The 22,025-nt window shown below is 42.7% G+C and overlaps 1 protein-coding gene across 1 annotated transcript in view; it reads left to right on the forward strand.

The window, feature by feature from the left end:
- The window catches only part of TSPAN2 (tetraspanin 2), a 48,590-nt gene that overhangs the window by 15,824 nt on the left and 10,741 nt on the right, over nt 1-22,025 (forward strand). The gene's annotated exons all lie outside the window — the stretch shown is intronic.

Raw genomic sequence — 22,025 nt, forward strand, 5'->3', positions numbered from 1 at the left:
ATGACACCATATGAACTGCAGCTGTCTACTCCTTTGCTCAGACCATTTTCAGTGCCACCTAGATGTATCTTTTGGGTCACGCACTATATCCTGAGTCAGCACTTTTAAAAGTCCTGTTCAGTCTTTTCCGAATCCACAAGCCCATCAAATTCCAGCAGGCCTTTAAAATTAGAACTGGAGGCAAAGGCAGCATCTGCACAGAAAGGCACAATTCCACACCTGACACCTTCTGCCCAGGGACTGGGAATTGCTGCTGGCAATCCATGCCATTGCACATCAACCCTTAGCTTGCAGATACTTTTAACCTCCACCTTAGATTCAGGTGGTAAATTCGACTATCTCTTCTCCTGCACTCCCAGTGTGCAGGTGCCTGATGCTGCAGTCAGAGGAAGGTTTGTACAGAAAGGGCCCTGAGTGGAAAATGAAAGCTACTGTGCTGAAAGCCACTAAAGGAAAAACTGATTGATTCAAAACTGAAACTGTTAGAAGCTCCTCACCTTGCACTGGCTTTTATCACCTGCCGAGAGCTCCTGAGAGCCAGGACCTTTCCTGTGTTGGCATGGGGAGGTCAGGTCATCAGTGTATTTAAATGGCTTTTTGTTGTCTGAACCCTTATTTCGTGATCATAGACGGAAATGTAGCGCTGGAAGATCATCAAGCCCATCCCCCTGTGATGGGACAGGACCAAGTAAACCGAGACCGTCGCTGACCAATGTTTGTCTAATGTATTCTTAAAAACCTCCTGTGATGGAAGCCTGTTCTAGAGTTTAATACCTTTGTAGTTAGAAAGTTCTTCCTAATCTCTAGTTTAAATCTCCCTTGCTGCAGATTAAGCCCCATCACTTCTCATCCTACCTTCAGTAGACAAGGAGAACAGTTGATCCCCATCCTTTGTATAACAGCCCTGAACATAGTTGAAGACTGTTATCAAGTCCCCCCTCAGTCTTCTGTTCTCAAGGCTAAACATGCCCAATCTTTTAAAGCTTTCTTCAGAGGTCAGGTTTTCTATACCTTTTATCATTTTTGTTGCTCTCCTCTGGACTGTATCAATTTATCCACCTTTTTGCCAAGACTTGTATGCACTACTCCAGCTGAGGCTTCCCCAGTGCCTAGAGGAGTGGGACAATTACCTCCTTGGTCTTACATATGATATTCCAGTTAATACACCCCAGAGTATTAGCCCTTTTTTTGCAACTGAATCACCTTCTTGACTCATTCAGTTTGTGATCCACTCTAGCCCCCAGGTCCTTTTCACCAATACTAGGCAGTTATTCCCTATTTTGTAGTTGTGCATTTGATTTTTCCTTCTAAGTGTCGTACTTTGAACTTACTTTATTGAATTTTGTCTTGTTGATTTCAGACCGATTCTCCAATTTGTCAAGGTCATTTTGAATTCTAATCCTGTTCTCCAAAGTGCTTGCAACCACTTCCAGCTCGGTGTCATCTGCCAATTTTATAAGCATATTCTCCACTCCATTACCCAAGTCATTAAGGAAAATATTGAAAAGTACCAGACCCAGGACTGACCATGTGTGACCCCACATAGATATACCCCCAAGCTTGACAGTGCTGTTTCTTCTTGGGTTTTACATTTTCTGTATACTTAAAATCAGGAGGCATTTAATGAGTATAATGAGCCCTTTAAGCAAGAAAATACATTTTAAAACTGATTTCTTTGTCTCTTGAAGAGATGCTGGGTGATGAATCTGCCTTCACTTTTCTTCTTCTCTTTCCTTGTGTGGAGCTGCCATTTCTTGTAGATCTCCACTCTACACCAGCAGCAGCTGTTTAACTTAGTTTCATTAATGCACTTGCTCTTTAATTGTGTAACTATGAATGACACATGCCCCTCCCCAGGCCTATGATTCTCTTATATAAAGCACTTACAGATCACCTTGGCACCTGACATTGTGTGTGTTGCTCTCCCCTATGACAACACCATTTAGCAACAGGCTGTCTGGGTCTGGGTCCCCACTGTCCTACCCCCTTGTGATTCACTGGGCTGATGCAAACTGATTCTGGGGTCAGAGTCTAGTTCAGGGGTAGGTAACCTGTGGCACGCGAGCTGATTTCCAGTGGCATTTACGCTGCCCGAGTCCTGGCCACCGGTCCGGGGGGCTCTGCATTTTAATTTAATTTTAAATGAAGCTTCTTAAACATTTTAAAACCCTTATTTACTTTACATACAACAATAGTTTAGTTATATATTATAGATTTATAGAAAGAGACCTTCTAAAAATGTTAAAATGTATTTCTGGCACGCGAAACCTTAAATTAGAGTGAATAAATGGAGACTCGGCACACCACTTCTGAAAGGTTGCTGACCCCTGGTCTAGTCAGACTACCAGTAGTTAGACTCCTAGCTGTACAGTTGTTCCTAGTCCAGACCCGGTCATCAAGACAACACTTGCCTTAATTCAAGAAGCAGACACCCTAAAGCAGGTGATTGGGGATAAATTCCTGGTTGTCTATTAACAAATGAAGAACGTTTTGCTGTGACAGTGCATGATGATACCTAAAGCCCAGGCACATACAGCGTTCTTAACTTAGATCCCTTATACATCACACACCCTCTCCTTTTTATAATATCCCAGTTTTAGAATCAAATCTTTAAAAAGGGATAGAAAATGGCTTATAGAAAAAGGAACAGCACAAAAAACCTGATTGTATCATGCGGAAAGCGTCCTACCCTGTGTTACACTCTAACAGAGCTGGAAACACTCACAATGGGAATATCCACTGGGAGTATCAAGAGCAGATTTTCACGGACGCTATAAAGAAGCCAGGATCCTCTCTAGCTTCTGCCCCATCTCAAATGACTCTGAGCACAGATGATAAGGCAGATTTGGAGCAGAGACATGTTAGGGATGGTCCTCATTATTTTCCTGCACTTTCACCCAGAAATTCTCCATGCTTACATTTAAACATCACAAGGGCAGTACATTTCGTCGTGTTGACATAACCACAGGTGCTGGGCGATAACAAGTCAGCCTGCAACACCTTTGCAGAGATTTACACAGCGCTAGGGAATATAACTTTTCTGTCACTAATCAAGCTGCATGTAATCTTAAAGTCCACTGGGACTGTTGAAGTTCCATTAAAAATTGTCTATCAGGTTTAATAGACTAGCATACACTGGTACCTTATTCAGATATTAGCTCAGTGTTTTATAGCACATGCTGAACTAAGCATGGAGTGGAGTCAGCTCTCTGCATACTACCTCCATGTTCTGGCATAGACAATGGCTGCACTATGTTAGTTTGTATATTCTTGCAACATAATTATTTAGGGTGGTGAATGTGATTTAAGATGGGGGTAAAAGCAACAGTAGTAGGCTGATTCTACTCTGAGAGTGTGTTGTACAGTGTCTACTCAATGGGCCTCTAGACTCTAATACAAATAAAAGAAACAAAGATTCTGTTTTCATGGAAATATCCTAACTAAGGGGGCGGAAATGCAGGATGGGCAGTTACATTGTAGTGGTGCTTATTTTAGGATTAAATTCAGAAATTATAATGTATCAACAGAAGTATATGTACTGGTTGCTATTTGGAACACTCAAGTGATTCTGAAATCAGCAGCCCTACAATGCAATTTGTAAATTGGAGTATGATAATCTCTTGTCAATTACTCTCAACAATATCACATAAAAGCTTCATTTGCTTGAAATAGCTGTCTAAATATAGCATGTTTGACAGTTGCATCTGAAAAAGTTGCGGGAAGGAAAAAAGGTAAATTAGGCAAATATTACAGAGAAGTGGTCAAACCTGTTTTATCACTTTGTCAGTTAAAAGCAAACCTCCTAACCACAAAATAACTATTAAATTCACAGTAGTTACAGGGTGTGCTTGTGTTTATGTGCTATGCTCATAGGAAGCTGAGAGTTCCATCTCACTCTCTTTGTAAATCCATGTAATTCATTTCTCTCCAGTTGCAAACAGCAGTTGGTTGCTCTCCTGTTTTGTAAACCTGTTGGATAGGAATATTTATAGTAAAAATCTGTGCACACAGAATAATGGGGCCAGATCCTCAGCTGTTGTAAACCGGTGAAGCTCTTTTGGAGACAATGGCACTTTGCCAGTTTACACCAGCTGAGGATATGGCCCATGATTTCCAACAACTCAAGTTTGTTTCTAATTTTTCCGCCACAAAGCATGTGCATCTTTGGTTTCTCGATGTCACCAAATGCAGCCTTGGGATATGATAGCCCCTGTCACAGTTGTGTCAGCCCTTGCCAGGGAGAATAGGCAATTGCCAATGGGACTGTAGTTACTTTCAGTCGCACAGTAGGCCAGTAGCCATTCCCTGGAGTTTACTGAGAAGTTCAGTGGAAATCTCTTCCGGTCAAGTCTGGATGCTGGGATCTTCTGCCATCGCTGCCTCTGGCTCCCTCATGCCAAGAATGGGGCTACTTGTTTTCTCAGTTAGTGGAGGCTGAACACTTGGCTGTGTGTGCAGTGTTGGCTTCTCAGCCCAGGAGAGAGAGGAGACCCATTTAAAATGGAAAAAATACCCATGAAAATACAGAGAGCCAGGTAAATAAGAAACCCATGTGAAATAAGGCCATGCAGAGACACTGTGCCTTTATCTCCCACTGCTCCACAGTGATGGACCTCAGACATGGGTCCATGTCTCAAAGTTGTGAGCAGGATTTTGGAGAAAACAGACCCTATGGATGAGTTTAACTTCTCCTGGCAGGAGATGCTGCACAGAAGTCGTGTGTACTCAAATCCTCAGTAAAACTGTGTCATGGGAAGGTAAGTAGCTGAGGAAGGCCATTGGTTTGCATTGTCTGGGAAGAGGCTTTGCTTTATCACACAGACTAATAAGTTCCTGGGTCACTGGCTTGTGTTTTCATGTTTCTCCTCTACTTAGAACAGAATTTTAATTCCTATCCCTAGCCATTGTGTGATCCTTCACAATGCAAGCGAAGATTGAGACTGGTTCTGAGGATACATTTGTTATTTCGTCAACAGCTGGAATGTTTCTGGTGCTGTGGGATTTCTGACAGATTACGAACTGGTCACCCAAACAAGCAATCTTCCATTGAGGTTAATTAATGTGAAGTTGTGTTGTTTGTAGATTCGCATGTGTGTATAAGGGCTCGGAGGCAGCAAAGGAGCAGATCTCTCACAGAGCCTTTCATTCTGTCTCGGAAATGGGGCCATCTCTTGCCCCCAACACATGCACAAACATGCCCCAGTTTGCAGCTGTAAAGTTCTATCCTTTCCTTTTCCTAAACAATTCAGAGTGATGGAATTCCACAGTCAGTGCTTAGGACAAACGTTCCATTCAGCTGTGCGTGGTGCACAAAATGCCCTTTATCCTTGTTACTAGATGCTGTTTCAGGCTGGGTAGCTGTTGCCTCGTACCCATTCCAAAATAGAGTATGTGTCCTTATAGCCAAGGGAAAGAAAAAGAAATAACATCCTGTACCCAGAGCTTTATATCAGTAGCCAGGGAAGACTGATTTGCCCATTCCCACGCCGAGCAGGACAGAGGCACTAGCAAGGAAGGCTAGAAAGTGCAAATTAAAGTGTCTGAGTCTGTCGTGTGTGGGGTTTTTCCTCAGGCCACACAATAGCGTGGAGCTCCATACTGTGAACATGTGGGGATCTCAACCTTACATATGCATTTGCCCTCCTTCCCTGCGGGTGGCCATAGGCCTCTCTGTCTGAGATTGCCATTGGCTCATTGTCGGTTGCCATCATTATCACAAGCAGAGCTGGCTGGAAATTGGAAACCTTTCCCGTGGGAGTTGTCATTGGAAAAATCCCCAAATGAAATCTTCCCATTGGGAAATAATGGTTTTCCTATAGGAATATTTGAAAAATTAAGAAGTGTGATCCAAACTACTTCTCCCCACTTCCTTTCACCTTTGCAACTTTTGCCAGTTGGAAAAGTCTAAAAGGTGGCTTCTTTTCCATTTTCTCCCACTTCCTCTTTTCTGACTGACAAAGAAGTTGAAGTGTTATGTGTTGTTTTCTCACTTAAAGAGGAAGAATGTTATTGCTAAAAATGAAAGTGTTACTTCCTGTTTTTAACTTTAACATTTTTACCCACTTTTTTTTAAGGGAGAGAACACAAAACAGTGAGGTGAGCATTTCCACACAATTTCAAAATGAAAAATCTCCAAAAATACTCAAATACTTGAAGGGTTACCCACCAAAAAAATTTGTTTAAGAAAACAAAAAATGTAGTCAAAAATTAGATTTTTTCACAAAAATAATAGTCTTAGCTGAGACCCCTTTTTTTACCAGCTCTATTGCAAAGTGACACTTCTCCCCAGACCCTTCACAGTCAGCTCTCTGCCTTAGAGTGATAGACTCAAGGAGCTCACTCTTTCTGGCTTAACAAAGAGAAGATTAAGGGCAGGGTGGATTTGATTTAAATCAAATTGATTTAAATCATGATTTAAATCACTAGTCAGGAAGACTCAATTTAATCATGGATTTCTACATAAAAGTGCATTCTTGTTGGTTGTTATAACCTTAATACATATTCTTCACAACTCAGAGACAGACGTAGGTTTCATTTTTAGAAGGTATACACTATACATTTTTAAAGTGATTTATTTTGAAAACTTTTCAGATTAGTTTTACAGCTATATCAGAAAATGAATGATTGTTTGGTTATTTCATTTACCAAAGTAATTAAAGCAGATATTTATGAAGTTATTTGGAGGTGAACTATCTCCAATTCAACAGGTTAGTCATTAATATTTGGAGGATTTTCTTGCCATGCTCTATTAGGAGGAGAACTTAGCAGACAGTCATTTAAATTGCTTTATTTAAGTAAAACAACAACATTATGTATTCTGGATTTTTTTCTTCAACAGCAAACATATAATATTTTAACAAAACAAGCATATGAATATAGTTAAGCATATAGTTAAACATTCAGGTTTTTTAAATCAGGTTTGTTTTTGTTAAAAAAATTTTTTTTAACTAAAATAGTTAAATATTTTTTTAAAAAAACAAAAATAAATAAATCAACTATGTCAGCCAGGTCAACATGAGAAACTTAAAATATTGGCTTTTGCAACTAACTCAGTCGTCTTCACCTTCATTTTCCTGTTTGTTCATAACCTGGAAAAGAAAAACAAGCTTTCCTGCTTTTTCAGGTCCCAAACAATTCCTCAATTTGGAATGAATTAGTCCAAAGGAAGAAAATATTCTTTCTTCACTGGTAGAAGAACCTACTGCTGTTAAAAGTGAGATTATCACCTCAACAGTCTCTGAATCCAGGTGCTTAAGTGACTTCCACCAGTTCACTGGTGTGACTTTCTTTAAAACATCATCAGCAAACATCTATTTCTTGAATGATTCACCCTTAGCTCTGAAGTTTATTATAGGTGGCATTATGGAGGGATGGTTGCTGGATGTCCATGTCACAGCCAACTCCTCTTTTTCAGCAGTTAAGGTTTGACCCTGCTGTATCGAGTATTGAGAATATTTGCAAGAAAATAAGCTGGAGATAGTGCTTGTCTCAATCATTTTTTAATGCTTGTAATTTAACTCTGTCATTGCATATTTCTCTCTTTTAAGATCTCACTCAGTTCCTTCCAAATTTCAACAGCATCAGCAATAAAACAGCTATTTCCCTGCATTTTGTTGAAGGCTACAGAAATACTCAGCAGGTGTTCAACATTTCTCTTAAGCCCAATGTTGAGAACTTTGGCTGTGACAGTGCCATCTATTTTTTCACTATTTTGTTCACAAACTGTCATCAGATTAGGCCAGTTCCTGATACAGTGCTCCGAACAGTCCACTGCTGAGTTCCATCACACGTCTTGTGGGAGAGTTAGCTTGGTTCCTCCCACTTTTTTCAGAGCAGCTGCTACAGAGTGGTTGTTACGGAAGTATTTTGCAATTTCAACAACATTAGCCTTTATTTCTGGAACACTGAAGTCTTTGGCTAGGAGGTGCATCAAACGAGCACTGCAACCGTATGTTATTAGCTTGGGACTCTCTTCACTCTCTTCTAAATAATTTCTTGTCATCTTGGACATATTTTCAGCATTGTCTGTGACCAAGTTGCATACTAGACATTTCAGGTTTTTTTTTCACAGTTTGTTATAGTTTTTACTGCTACTTCTTGTAAGTATTCCGCTGTGTGTGCATTTCCTGATGTATCAATTGTTTCTGTAAGGAAGACATTCCCTTCTTCTGTTGTCACACAAGCACATACAACAGGATCATTGTGGATATTGCTCCACCCATCAAGACTCAGGTTAACAATTTTACCTCTAGACCTTTTGCACACTGCTCAATTTCTCTTTCATACACTTTATCCAGCAATTTGCCTGTGAAATCTGTTGGGTGCGACATCTGTTTGCCTGCGGCTCTGTAGGGTGGACTGTATCCTTGTCTTAATGACTGAACCATGTTAATGAAGTGTGGGTTCTCAATCATACGGAAAGTAGTGTTTATTGCATAAACAAACCAGGCAATTTTTTCAGCAGTTACCTCTTTTTGTAATCTGCTGGTTCTTATCACAAACTTATCTATGGTTGTTTCTGGATGATGGAGATTTTTTTTTTCCGTTTTGCTCCGGGTGATATACTGTGGCTGTGTGACATACATGATGTGACTGAAACACTATCATTGGGAGATAACTCTGAAACTATAGAAAAGTATGGTGATCTTAGAAACATAGAATATCAGGCTTGGAAGGGACCCTAGCAGGTCATCTAGTCCAACCCCCTGCTCAAAGCAGGACCAATCCCCAGTTAAATCATCCCAGCCAGGGCTTTGTCAAGCCTGACGTTAAAAACTTCTAAGGAAGGAGATTCCACCACCTACCTTGGTAACGCATTCCAGTGCTTCACCACCCTCCTAGTGAAAAAGGTTTTCCTAATATCCAACCTAAGCCTCTCCCACTGCAACTTGAGACCATTACTCCTCCTCCTGTCATCTGCTACCACTGAGAACAGTCTGGATCCATCCTCTTTGGAACCCCCTTTCAGGTAATTGAAAGCAGCTCTCAAATCCCCCCTCATTCTTCTCTTCCACAGACTAAACAATCCCAATTCCCTCAGCCTCTCCTCATGAGTCATGTGTTCCAGTCCCCTAATCATTTTTGTTGCCCTCCGCTGGACATTTTCCAATTTTTCCAAATCCTTCTTGTAGTGTGGGGCCCAAAACTGGACACAGTACTCCAGATGAGGCCTCACCAATGTCGAATAGATGGGAACGTTCCCGTCCCTCGATCTGCTGGCAATGCCCCTACTTATACATCCCCAAATGCCATTGGCTTTCTTGGCAACAAGGGCACACTGTTGACTCATATCCAGCTTCTCATCCACTGTAACCCCTAGGTCCTCTTCTGCAGAACTGCTGCCAAGCCATTCGGTCCCTAGTCTGTAGCATGGGATTCTTGCGTCCTAAGTGCAGGACTCTGCACTTGTCCTTGTTGAACCTCATCAGATTTCTTTTGGCCCAATCCTCTAATTTGTCTAGGGCCCTCTGTATCCTATCCCTACCCTCCAGCGTATCTACCTCTCCTCCCAGTTTAGTGTCATCTGCAAACTTGCTGAGGGTGCAATCCACGCCGTCCTCCAGATCATTAATTAAGATATTGAACAAAACCGGCCCCAGGACCGACCCTTGGGGCACTCCACTTGATACCGGCTGCTAACTAGACATGGAGCCATTGATCACTAGCCGTTGAGCCCAATGATCTAGCTAGCTTTCTATCCACCTTACAGTCCATTCATCCAGCCCATACTTCTTTAACTTGCTGGCAAGAATACTGTGGGAAACGGTGTCAAAAGCTTTGCTAAAGTCAAGGAACAACATGTCTACTGCTTTCTCCTCATCCACAGAGCCAGTTATCTCATCATGGAACGCAATTAGATTAGTCAGGCATGACTTGCCCTTTGGTGTATCCACGCTGACTGTTCCTGATCACTTTCCTCTCCTCTAAGTGCTTCAGAATAGATTCCTTGAGGATCTGCTCTATGATTTTTCCAGGGACTGAGGTGAGGCTGACTGGCCTGTAGTTCCCCAGATCCTCCTCCTTCCCTTTTTAACAGATGGGCACTACATTAGCCTTTTTCCAGTCGTCCGGAACCTCCCCCGATGGCCATGAGTTTTCAAAGATAATGGCCAATGGCTCTGCAATCACATCCGCCAACTCCTTTAGCACTCTCGGATGCAGCACATCGAGCCCCATGGACTTGTGCTCGTCCAGCTTTTCTAAATAGTCCCGAACCACTTCTTTCTCCACAGAGGGCTGGTCACCTCCTCCCCATGCTGTGCTGCCCAGTGCAGCAGTCTGGGAGCTGACCTTGTTCGTGAAGACAGAGGCAAAAAAAGCATTGAATACATTAGCTTTTTCCACATCCTCTGTCACTAGGTTGCCTCCCTCATTCAGTAAGGGGCCCTCACTTTCCTTGACTTTCTTCTTGTTGCTAACATACCTGAAGAAACCCTTTTTGTTACTCTTAACATCTCTTGCTAGCTGCAACTCTGAGTGTGATTTGGCCTTCCTGATTTCACTCCTGCATGCCTGAGCAATATTTTTATACTCTTCCCTGGTCATTTGTCCAATCTTGAAGGTGGATAGTCTTCAGAATCTTGTAGGTTGAGGATGGATTCTCCTAAACAAAATAAGTCAATGCAGTTATTAGTTATTATTACCATACTGCTCATTTAGTATTACTCATTGCATTCACTGACACTCAGTACTACTTTAAAGGTGAAATTGTGAAAGGAAGATCTGCCTATTTCAGTTATTTATTTTTTTATCACAACTGCATCTAAAATGATAGTACCATAGAGTGAAAACTATATTTTTTTGCTCCAACATGAGAATTCAAGTATAGTCCAGAAGGAAGACAGGTGGAGATGGATGGCAGGAGAGAGATCACTTGATCATTACCTGTTAGTTCACTCCCTCTGGGGCACCTGGCATTGGCCACTGTCATCAGACAGGATACTGGGCTGCATGGACCTTTGGTCTGACCCAGTATGGCCATTCTTATGTTCTTATGTTCATTTTGCACACATGCCTGTCTTACCCACAGGTAGAAGAACTCCATTCAAATATTCCCAAACTGGGTCTCTTTTACAGCCTGCTGCCATTATAGGTTTTCTCTTCTAGTGAGAGAATGGTATGGTAGATCTCAAATCAATGAAGGCAACACTCAGAAAGACCTCCAAGACTTCTGGAATATGCTGATCAAACAGTTTCACTTTTGTTTCTACTGCCTGTCCTTTTCTTCTCACATTTATCTCCAGACTTATTCTCCTTGTCCAGATCTATTCCGCCCCCAACAATCTTCTATTCATTGAACTTTTTGAAACTTTGCACTTTTAGAGAGAGGTAAGGGATGGACTCTGTGTACACAAATTTGCAGAGGGACAATAGGGTTGAGGTCTGTTATTTCGTACCTCTCTACATTATTTATCTATTTAAAAACATTTTTGCTGTTAACAAGCGTGTTATCTCTGGAGACACAAATCCACAACTGCAAAACTAAGCATGTCTGATGGTATCTTCTAGACTGATCACTGAGTCCCATTGGGTAAATAGAAAGATTAACCTAAATAATCTATACAGAAGCCCATGGAACCCCATAAGACTGGGTCCCTCATCCATGAACTAATGGAATTCATTTACAAAACTTTTCTTAAACATTACATGAATATATTGTCTCATACTATAGAATTAGAATTTATAATCCCTATTTAATGAGGAGATATCTTCGAGCTATATTGTATCTTAATTAAAACTATCTTTTAATAGGTTTTTTCCTCAGAAAGCATTTTATCAAAAAAATCCAATTTTTTAGGGTTTGTGGTTTTTTGTTGTTGTTTTTTTAAATCATTGATTTTATCCACCCTGGTTACGGGTGACTTGATCACAATCTATAAGTACCCACACGGGTAACAAATGTTTAATAATGGGCTCTTCAATCCAATAGCTGAAGCTAGACAAATTCAGAGTGGAAATAAGGTGCATATTTTTAATGGTGAGAGTAATTAACCTTTGGACCAATTTACCAAGTGTTATGGTGGATTCTCCATCACTGACAATGTTTAAATCAAGATTACATGTTTTTCTAAAAGGAAAATTTTCTAGGATTTATTTTCGGGAAGTTCTGTGGCCTGTGTTATATAGGAGGTCAAACTAGAAGATCACAGTGGTCCCTTCTGGCCTTAGAATCTATAAATCCATGAATGTCCTTTTTTCCATAAAATCACACCAAGTAGTTTGTCTGTTAGGATTGTCCATATTGGGTTCAGTTACATGGGAGGTGCCTCATCATCCAGTTTACAATGTCTGGGCCGAATGTACATGGTGGGTTGTTTTGCTAAATCGGAATGCATGAGTTGTTTGATGTGGTGAACTCCTAAGCTGTGAGGAGCCACAGGCTGGGCCATTCAAATGGCAGTCTTCTCCAGGTCTGTAATAAGGTCCCACATTCGGCCTTCACAGTCAATGTCACATTAATGTGGCCATATTCAGTACTTTCTCTTCAATAGAATAATAGAATATCAGGGTTGGAAGGGACCTCAGGAGGTCATCTAGTCCAACCCCCTGCGCAAAGCAGGACCAATCCCCAACTAAATCATCCTTGCTAGGTTTTGTCAAGCCTGACCTTAAAAACCTCTAGGGAAGGAGATTCCACCACCTCCCTATGTTACCCATTCCAGTGTTTCACCACCCTCCTAGTGAAAAAGTTTTTCCTAATATCCAACCTAATCCTCCCCTACTGCAACTTGAGACCATTACTCCTTGTTCTGTCATGCAGGCATTTGCCCCCAGCATCCAAGGTAAAGCACTTAAGTATATCATGGCACCGAACAAAGAGCAAGGAACTCAAACCAGCACATGGGCAGATCTGACCTTGCTGTCCCCAAAGCACTGAGAGAGACCAGGGAACCAGGATATGTGCAGTTGCAAGAGGAGGTGGTGTGACCAACCTGTCCTTGGAGTCCAAACAAAAAAATGTGCTTACAGAACCCAAACAGTGCTGGCTTCCTTTCACCTGTAGTAGGGTGACCATATTTTCCAAAGGAAAAACGGGATACCATGTGGGGTTAGTCCGAGCCCATCCCCCATGCGAGGCTGCCCACTGGGCAGGGCTTAAAAAAGGGACTGTCCAAGCCAAAACGGGATGTATGGTCACCCTAACCTGTAGAGATCATACTCAGCTGCAAACAAAAGGTATTTGTGGTAAGAAAAGTGGCTAAAACTTGTCAGGCTGAAACTGGCCCCTTTTGCCTTGATCTGCCACTCACTCTGTTTTCACTTGCACCAGATTATTATTAAGAGGCTCTTTGCCTCAGTGTCTGTGGTAATCAAACACCCACCCCATGCACAAACGCTCGTAGTTTTTGCTCTTCCTCCTCCTGCTCTGATGTGGGTGCAAGACTAGTGACCTCCAGGGCTTTGTGGTTCACAAGGGAAGCAGCTCAGAGGCAGAAAGCAGAGCCAGATTAACCCATAGGCTAAAAAGGCTATAGCCTTAGGCCCTCCTGTTTTTAGGCGCTACTGTAGGCCCTCCATTCCATATTGAAGTAAGAGTTGAGCAACGGTAGCAGGGCATTCAGATTTTTTTTCGTCTCATTAGATATTGCTTTGTACAAGTGAATCCATCAAGATTGTGAATTCAATTGATGGTGATTGTGATTTTGTCTTTGTGGGCTAAGTAAGTGTTTGTGGGGCCAAGCAGTATTGAACTTTGTACACAGTAGGCCTACACTGGACAATAGAAACCATCTCAAAGAAAGGAGGATGGCAGAAATTGGAGGAAGCCAGAGAAAGATGGCAAAGACAAGATGTAGTGCTGAAAGGTACTCCTTCTCTCCTCATGGTTTTTCCTCCTGCTAAGTCTGGTGGTGAGGAAGTCCAGGCGAATAGTGAATTTGCTGTGCCTGCACCTGATGAAAAGGAGCAGCCTCCTGTGACTTCTCAAGCTGCAGCCGCACCCTACTCCCCTGAACGCTTTCCCAGTGATATACAAAAACATCCTTCACCAATGATCCAGGTGAGTGGGACACGACTTCTCAAGATCTCATGGCATATTGGACTGAGAATGGCCCACAGAAATGCCAGAATCTAGATACTGATTTTTCACTGACAAAGCGAGAGTATACCAATCAGAATCATTATCTGACCAAATCAATGTTTGAATATGTGAAGCCTAACAAACAGATTGGCAAGCGAGAATGGCTCATCTATTTGCCTTCTCAGAAGAAAGCGTACTGTTTTTATTGCTGCCTGTTTTCTGATACCAAAAAGTGAGGAATGTTCTGCGAAGGCTTCAGTGATTGGAAGAATACTGCATACATTACCAATCATGCAATGAGTGAGCAGCATATATTGTCAGTTAGCAGCTACCATGCCCGAAAGAAAGTTAGTGGCAGAATTGATACCCAAATGGAAAATCAGTTTTTGGAAGCTCATGCTTATTGGAAGAACGATCTCAGACGTGTAGTTGAAACCATAGTTTTTCTTGCTGAGCGTGGTCTGCCATTCCATGGCTCAGATGAGACTGTTCGATTGAAACACAATGGCAATTACCTTGGCGTTCTAGAACTAATCGCCAAGTTCGACCCTCTGTTAGCTCAGCACATCAGTGAACACACAAATCGTGGAAAAGGCCATACATCATATCTATCAAGGACTATTTGTGATGAATTCATTGCACTGCTGGCAAAGACGACGCTATCAGCCATTGTAGAGGAGATCAAAGATGTGGGATATTTTTCAGTGTCTGTTGATTCAACACCGGATGTGTCACATAGATCAGTTGACTGTCATCTTGCGTTATGTGCTACCCAGTGGACCAGTTGAGCATGTCATGACCTTCATAAACATCACCAGCCACACAGGGGAGAAACTTGCCTTATTCCTACTCAATTTCCTCACCAAAAATGGGATTGACATCAGCCTTTGTCGTGACCAAAGATCTGACAACGCAAGGAATATGAGTGGCAAATATTCAGGGGTGCAGGCAAAGATAAAAGTGCGCAATGCTTTGGTTGATTACATACCATACCATGTGCTGCACACTCACTCAACCTTGCTGGCCAGTCTGCCATGGATTGTTGTCTTGAAACAGTTTCTTTTTTTGGATTTGTCCAAGAATTGTAGAGTTTTTTCTCTGCCCAGTGCCCAGATTGCTTTCAGGGACACAGTGGAGTGCCAGCACTGAAGCTGTGAATGCAGTTGTTCTGGGATATCCCAACATCCTTGAAGCACTACAGAGCATCAACGATGATGATCCTCAAAAATCAGCAACAAGAAGAGATGCGAAGATCCTGAGTGATGCACTGCACACTTTGGAAACTGATATTTTGTGGTTTCAGAGTAGCAGCCGCGTTAGTCTGTATCCGCAAAAAGAAGAGGAGGACTTGTGGCACCTTAGAGACTAACAAATTTATTTTGTGTGAGCTCTGGAATGATATACTTCAGCCATTCAGCAGGTGCAGTCTAAGCTTGCAAAGTGCTCAAATTGACCTTTCCACTGCTATAAACCTAATGAGGCATCTTGGAACTGTTCTTCAACAAATGCGGGATAGTTTTGATGAGTATGAAATTCAGGGGGCCGATAGGACTGCTTACCATGAGTATAAGTCAGCCAAACACCACAAAAGACAAGACATGTGACAATGCAACTGCCCACTCATTCAGTGACAAGGAGGCCTTCAGAGTTAATACCTTCATCACAATCATCAACTAACCAAAAAGTTCATTAGAACATCAGATCGCGGCTTAGAAAAATATTGACAAAACCTTTAGTGTACTGACAAATTTTTCGCCTAACATTTCAAGTTCCGAAGTCAGTGGAGGAATCAAACGTCTGTATCAGAAGTACCCAGATGATCTCCCAGTAGATTTTACTAAAGAATTTCTTCACTTTGTTGAATTCACATCACGCTCAGAAATAGAGAGAAAAGATGGTGAAAGCAAATCTATTTGGATGTATCGAGTTATCACTGAATCCAATGTGACAGAATGTTTCCCAAATGTTGAAACTGCTTTATGGCTGTATTTCACAGAATCATAGAATATCAGGGTTGGAAGGGACCTCAGGAGGTCATCTAGTCCAACCCCCTGCTCAAAGCAGGACCAATCCCCAAATTTTTGCTCCAATCCCTAAATGGCCCCCTCAAGGATTGTACTCACAACCCTGGGTTTAGCAGGCCAGGGCTCAAACCACTGAGCTATCCCTCCCCCCAAAAGAAAGTAGTGGAAATTGTCACTAATGATTTCTAACTGTAGTGGAGAATGTTCCTTCTCTCTTCTAACAAGGGTCAAAAATGACCTCTGATCCACCATGACTCAAGAGCATCTCAGTGCTTTGTCCCTCTTGAGCATTGAGAATGCAATCGTCAGGTCTTTGAATTACGATGACATCATTCATTACTTTGCCACAGCTAAAGCTAGAAAAAAAAATTTGTTTGTTTGAAGAAATGAGCGTACTGAGAGTAGAATAAACTTGTTAATTTTACATACATAAATAATGTGTAAATATGTACGTAGATAAATGTTTGATGACTTTATAATTTTGTTTGCAATATGTAATTCATACTTAGACCCTTCCCTCCCATTAGCCTTAGGCCCCTCATAATCTTAATCCGGCCCTGGCAGTAAGAGCTGAAGATGGAGGTGTTTCCCCATGCCTCCCAGTCTCATGGAAGGGAATGAGCCTAACACAGGCCTCTGACTCTGCAGCTTAGTTTACTGATGACCCAGTGCTCCATGTCAGTGATTGTATTAGGATGACTGGAACTGATCCCTCATTGATCTTGTATGGGTCTAACTCCATTGAGTTCAGAGGGGATATTCCTTGTTTTTTCAAAGAAGATCTGAGTCAGGACCTGTGTCTCTACGCAGGGTCATGAGGGGGATGGGGTCTGTACAATGCTATTTCCCATACTGCCAGTTGATTCAGTGGCAGCAGCTATCACATTCCCACACCCTCCCGCTGCCCTTCCACTTCACACAGAATTATTCTGCCTGGCTCTTTAGTGGGAATCTGTTACTATTTCTGAGCTTGAGAAGGCCTCACCCTTGTACTTCTTTGTGTTTGGTGCAGGGACATATCTCTGTCTCCACTTCCTCTGCTACCGTTTCTCGTCTCTCACGTATCTTCCCAGTAAGTCCCTTCCAGCTGAGAAAGCCCGGGCCTGGCTCTCTCCTGGAACCCTGGTACACAAGTCCCAGACTTGCACATTGGGAGGGAAACTTGCTCACTCTGAGTTTGTTTTCAGGCAGTTTTTAGACGCATAAACTTTAAGGCCTGAAAGGACCATTGTGATCATCTAGTCTGACTGCCTGCACATCGCAGGCCACAGAACCTCGCCCACCCACTCCTCAATCCTGTGACTAAAGATTTGGTGTCTGTGCACATGTGTGTTTGAAGAAGACATTTAAAAACTATTTCAGTTTTGGGGCTTTGTAAAAATCTCTCTTATTCATATTTTCCAGCTAGAGGCAGCAGTGTGCGTCAGGCATCGGCAGTCCCTGAAAGAGCAGGGATGCATTCTGGGATGAGATCTCGAGTGGGAGACATACAAAGTTGGCTTTTCTTGGTGGGCACAGCCCCTTGCAGCCAGCAGACCAGGCAGCCCACTCCGGGAGCTGACAGATTTATTTAGTGATGCAGTGAGACACACTTCCTATAACACGCCTTAAAAGGGAAGCTCCGATGAGAGGTAGAAGTTCAGCTATGAGTCATGTGAGTAATATGCTAAAAGGCTTTGCCATTGAAGTGAGAGCAAATCCAAATGCAACTAGGACTCTTCAAAGTGGTCAGAGCCCCAGGCCCCAAAGAACCTCGTCTGATCTAGCTAGAGGCAACATGAAGGGAAATAGGAAAAACCCGAGCCAAGATGTTCAATAACTGATAAAGGAGGAGGCAGAGTGTAACATACAGAGCAGGGTCCAGGAAATTTGTATCACTATTTACAGTGGTCTCATAACCATGGGAGCTGAGAGTGCCCCCTCAGAAAATGAGAAGACGTGACAGTGGGCGACATGATGAAAGATGTTCTTGAGGCATGTCACAGATAATATGATTTACCCTCCTCATGCTACACATGGAGATGAACTCTGATTCCGACCCATGTACATCCCCACCTTAAACCCAGTCAAAAATAGTCAAAAGCCTGTTGCAATGTGCATTTACATTGGCATGGATTATGCTAAGACTCTAGGTAAATAATAAGCTGCATGGTACTAAGATGCTGGTAAATTCAGACTCTTTGAACTCCAAGCAGGAGTTCAGGAAATCCAACTTCTCTGGTGTAACAGCTGGTGCAGCTGCTTCTCCATTAACATTTCACAAAAAGAAAAGGAGTACTTGTGGCACCTTAGAGACTAACACATTTATTTGAGCATAAGGTTTCATGAGCTACAGCTCACTTCATCGGATGTTATCACAAAAATAATCTGTTTACTAGTTTTTAGCAGGATTTATATTGCACCAATTCTTGATAATGATATTACAGAGGGAGAGAGACAGAAAAGCCATTGGGATTTGGGACACTCAGGCGTGGCACTTTAATGACAGCAGTGGCTTGGCAGTGAGATCTTCCGTTGCTCCTGGACAAGCGGGCAAGAACTCTGACATGGTTTGAGTATACTGAAGTTCTGAGGCTGTCAGTGTTATAATAAGATTATGATGAAAGTTTTTGTTAACATTTAACTATTTTCTGTAGAATTTTTGCTGAAATATTTTCCATTTCTCGACTAGCTCTGCTATTTTGCCTAGCATCCCTGTGTGCTGAATATATTGTGCACAAATGCAGAGAGAGCCCCAAAGAACTTATCCTCCAAAAGAGAGATGCCACGATGCACTGGGGAATGCAGAGCTTTTAATTATTTCCCTCTCGATTATTCCTACACCCTTCTGTGGGGTCTCTGTGCGGGTCTGGATGTGGCAAGGCCTAGTGCATATTCAATGCTGGCAGCTATGTGAATGATAAAGATTCAGGTCAGTTTTAAAAAATAAAATGTTAAACATTAGAAAATAGTGAAAGTATGAAAATGCAGTGTGCAGTTGACTCTGAAAGCAGGGCTGACTGTGCCCTCTAGTGGTACAACCGACCTTAGCATCCCCCACATGCTGCGTGGGACGGAAAGTGCTGCAGGCTCATTTTAGCATTTGATATGCATTAAATACATCTGAGTTCCCAGCCCCCATGTAAAGATGGCAAAGGCTGAAGTAGCAGGGTGCTGTGCTGGACAGCAGGCCTGTTTGTGTTCAGTGCTGCACCCGAGGCCAAGGAATCATAGACTCCACTGAGTAACGAGCACCCTCCTGGCATTCTGACTGAAAGCCTGCAGCCAGGCAGAATTATTATCCATTCATCATTAAACAATTTACAAATCTAAATAAGATGTGATCTCTGCTCGGAAGAGGCAGCCCCGACCTGTCTCCCTCTCCCCCAGATAAAGTCTAGAACACAAAACCATGCAAGTGACCTCATGACACTTAGAGGTGCACAGAGATGCTGGAGATGGCAAAAGCTGAATAGCTCTCAGGGTGGGGCAGAAATGATCATTACAATATTTTCTATAGTACTGTACTTTGGCCAGTACTAGTTTTAAATGTATGAGGTGCCAAGCCTGTGTCCCTCAGTGCTAGGGGCCTTTCTGTGGTCTCCCCTCTCCTCTCCAAGCTGATCTGCACTGGCAGGCTCACCCCAGTGTGCTCTTGAGACATCTTGCAGTACCCACTAATACATTCCATGTTATGATTGTCACTGTTTCTGACCAGTCTTCATGCCATGCAAATTCCATACAGGCAAATTTCCTTTGGCGAGATGGGCCCAAGCTCTTCTGGCAACAAGTCCAAGAGAGAGGTTAGCCAGAGTTTCTGGACAGGACCCACCACTCCCAAGTTATCTCTGAAGCACTTAGCCATGAACAGCCAGCCAGAATATGGAGGCAGTTCACAGTGTTCCCATCAGCTATTGCAGGGTCACTCGGACCCTGTCTGATGAAATTGAGGGCAATATGAAATATGGCTAGAGGCAACAGGCCCTGCAGGAGGTGCTGCCTGCAGTTCATATGAGAAGGACTGTGAGTTTTAGGCTGCTTGCCCCTTTCAAACATAACCACTTTACCAGACCATCTGACCATGGTTTGTCTCTCTTTCTTTATGGCGCTGCCTACTATAACACATGCTGCTTGTGCTGGCAGCTTCTGTGGAAGAAAGTCCCTGGCCTTAACATGCTGATAACATGAGCCCCTCTCAGCTCATGTTGTCCATCATTTTGGCATCTGCATCAGTATGCTATAAGGGCATGTGTGTGTTAATGGATCTGGAGTGTGGCTATCATACAAAGCACTAGTGTCCCTGCCATTTGTTCTGCAGGAAAGAAGCCACACTCCAAATAGAGAAGCATCTCATGTATCCACTGACCTATTGAGAGATGCCCCACCTCTGTGAAAGTAGAGCTCAGCACTGGGATTCACAGTGGCTGACCCTCAGCAGCTTCTTAGAGAACGTTGACTTTTTATTGCCAGTCTTTGTCCACAGGAGTTGTAATGTGATCATCTCATTCCATTTCTCCTGAGACATCAGTTTTCCAATAGGCCCCACACCTTCTCGATTCCAGTAGCCAGCAGTATCCTCCAAAGCTGAAATACTGCTGCCAAGGACAGACAGCATCTTGCAATAGATCCTGTGCCTTCCCTTCTGGAGGAGACTGAGAGTGTCGTGTTAGCCCTGTGCCCAGACATCCCAGCAGCATGGTTCCATGGGGCTTCCCACACTCATCCCCTGCACAGCAGTGCAGTGTGCTTCCCAACCATGCATTGGGCCAGCTGGCAAAACCAAGCCCATACGCTTTAGAAAAGCTAGGGAGGGTTCTATGAGATGGGTCCCATTAGAGGCCAGTGTGACTTTGCACTCTATATGATTTCATGAAAATATGCTAATAGGTGTGAATATAATGTAACTGGAATATGCTTCATGCAAAAGGTCTCTAGTAAGGTATCATTACAAAGTTTATAATCTACTGAGGGTGATCATCCAGTTTATATAAATGTATCATTCTTATATCTGAAACTAGAAATATGAAATATAACTCTGAGGTCCTATTGTAATTATGCAAAATGTGGGCCACTAATGGCGGCTTGGACTCTTGATGGCTCCCTTTAACCAGGACAATTGGTTATAAATGGCTCTGTTTACTTGTAAGTCTTCCTGTGTACATGTGTGCTGGCAAGTGGGTAATGAAGTCTTACAGTGACATGTGATCATGTCACCAGAACTGGAATCCATCTTTAGCCTGGTGCTTTTCCATTTAGAAGGAAGGGTGGGAACCCAGAGAGGGACAAAGAATTCCCACCTTGTGCAAAAGATATATAAGGGGGTGGAACAGAACAAAGGAGGCTGCAGTCATGAGAAATCCCCTAGCTACCACCTGAGCCGGAACAAGGACTGTACCAGGGGAAAGGATTGTGCCCAGACTAGAAAAGAGTCTAGTCTGTGAAAGAAGCTTATTGGAACATCTCTGAGGGTGAGGTTTCATCTGTAATCAGTTTCTTACTGTATTAGGCTTAGACTTATGTGTTTTTGTTTTATTTTGCTTGGTAATTTACTTTGTTCTGTCTGTTATTACTTGGAACCACTTAAATCCTACTTTTTATATTTAATAAAATCACTTTTTGCTAATTAATTAACCCAGAGCAAATATTAATACCTGGGGGAGCAAACAGCTGTGCATATCTCTCTATCAGTGTTATAGAGGGCGAACAATTTATGCGTTTAACCTGTATAAGCTTTATACAGAGTAAAACAGATTTATTTGGGGTTTGGATCCCATTGGGAGCTGGGTGTCTGGGTGCTAGAGATAGGAGCACTCTCTAAGCCGTTTTCAGTTGAGTCTGCAGCTTTTGGGGGACGCAGTTCAGACCTGGGTCTGTGTTTGCAGCAGGCTAGCGTGTCTGGCTCAACAAGACACGGTACTGAAATCCCAAGCTGCCAGGGAAAATGGGCTCAGAAGTAGTCTCAGCACATCAGGTGGCAGTCCCAAGGGGGTCTCTGTGACCCA

Source organism: Natator depressus, chromosome 21 (genome assembly GCF_965152275.1).
Source record: "Natator depressus isolate rNatDep1 chromosome 21, rNatDep2.hap1, whole genome shotgun sequence".
Taxonomy (NCBI): Eukaryota; Metazoa; Chordata; order Testudines; family Cheloniidae; genus Natator; species Natator depressus.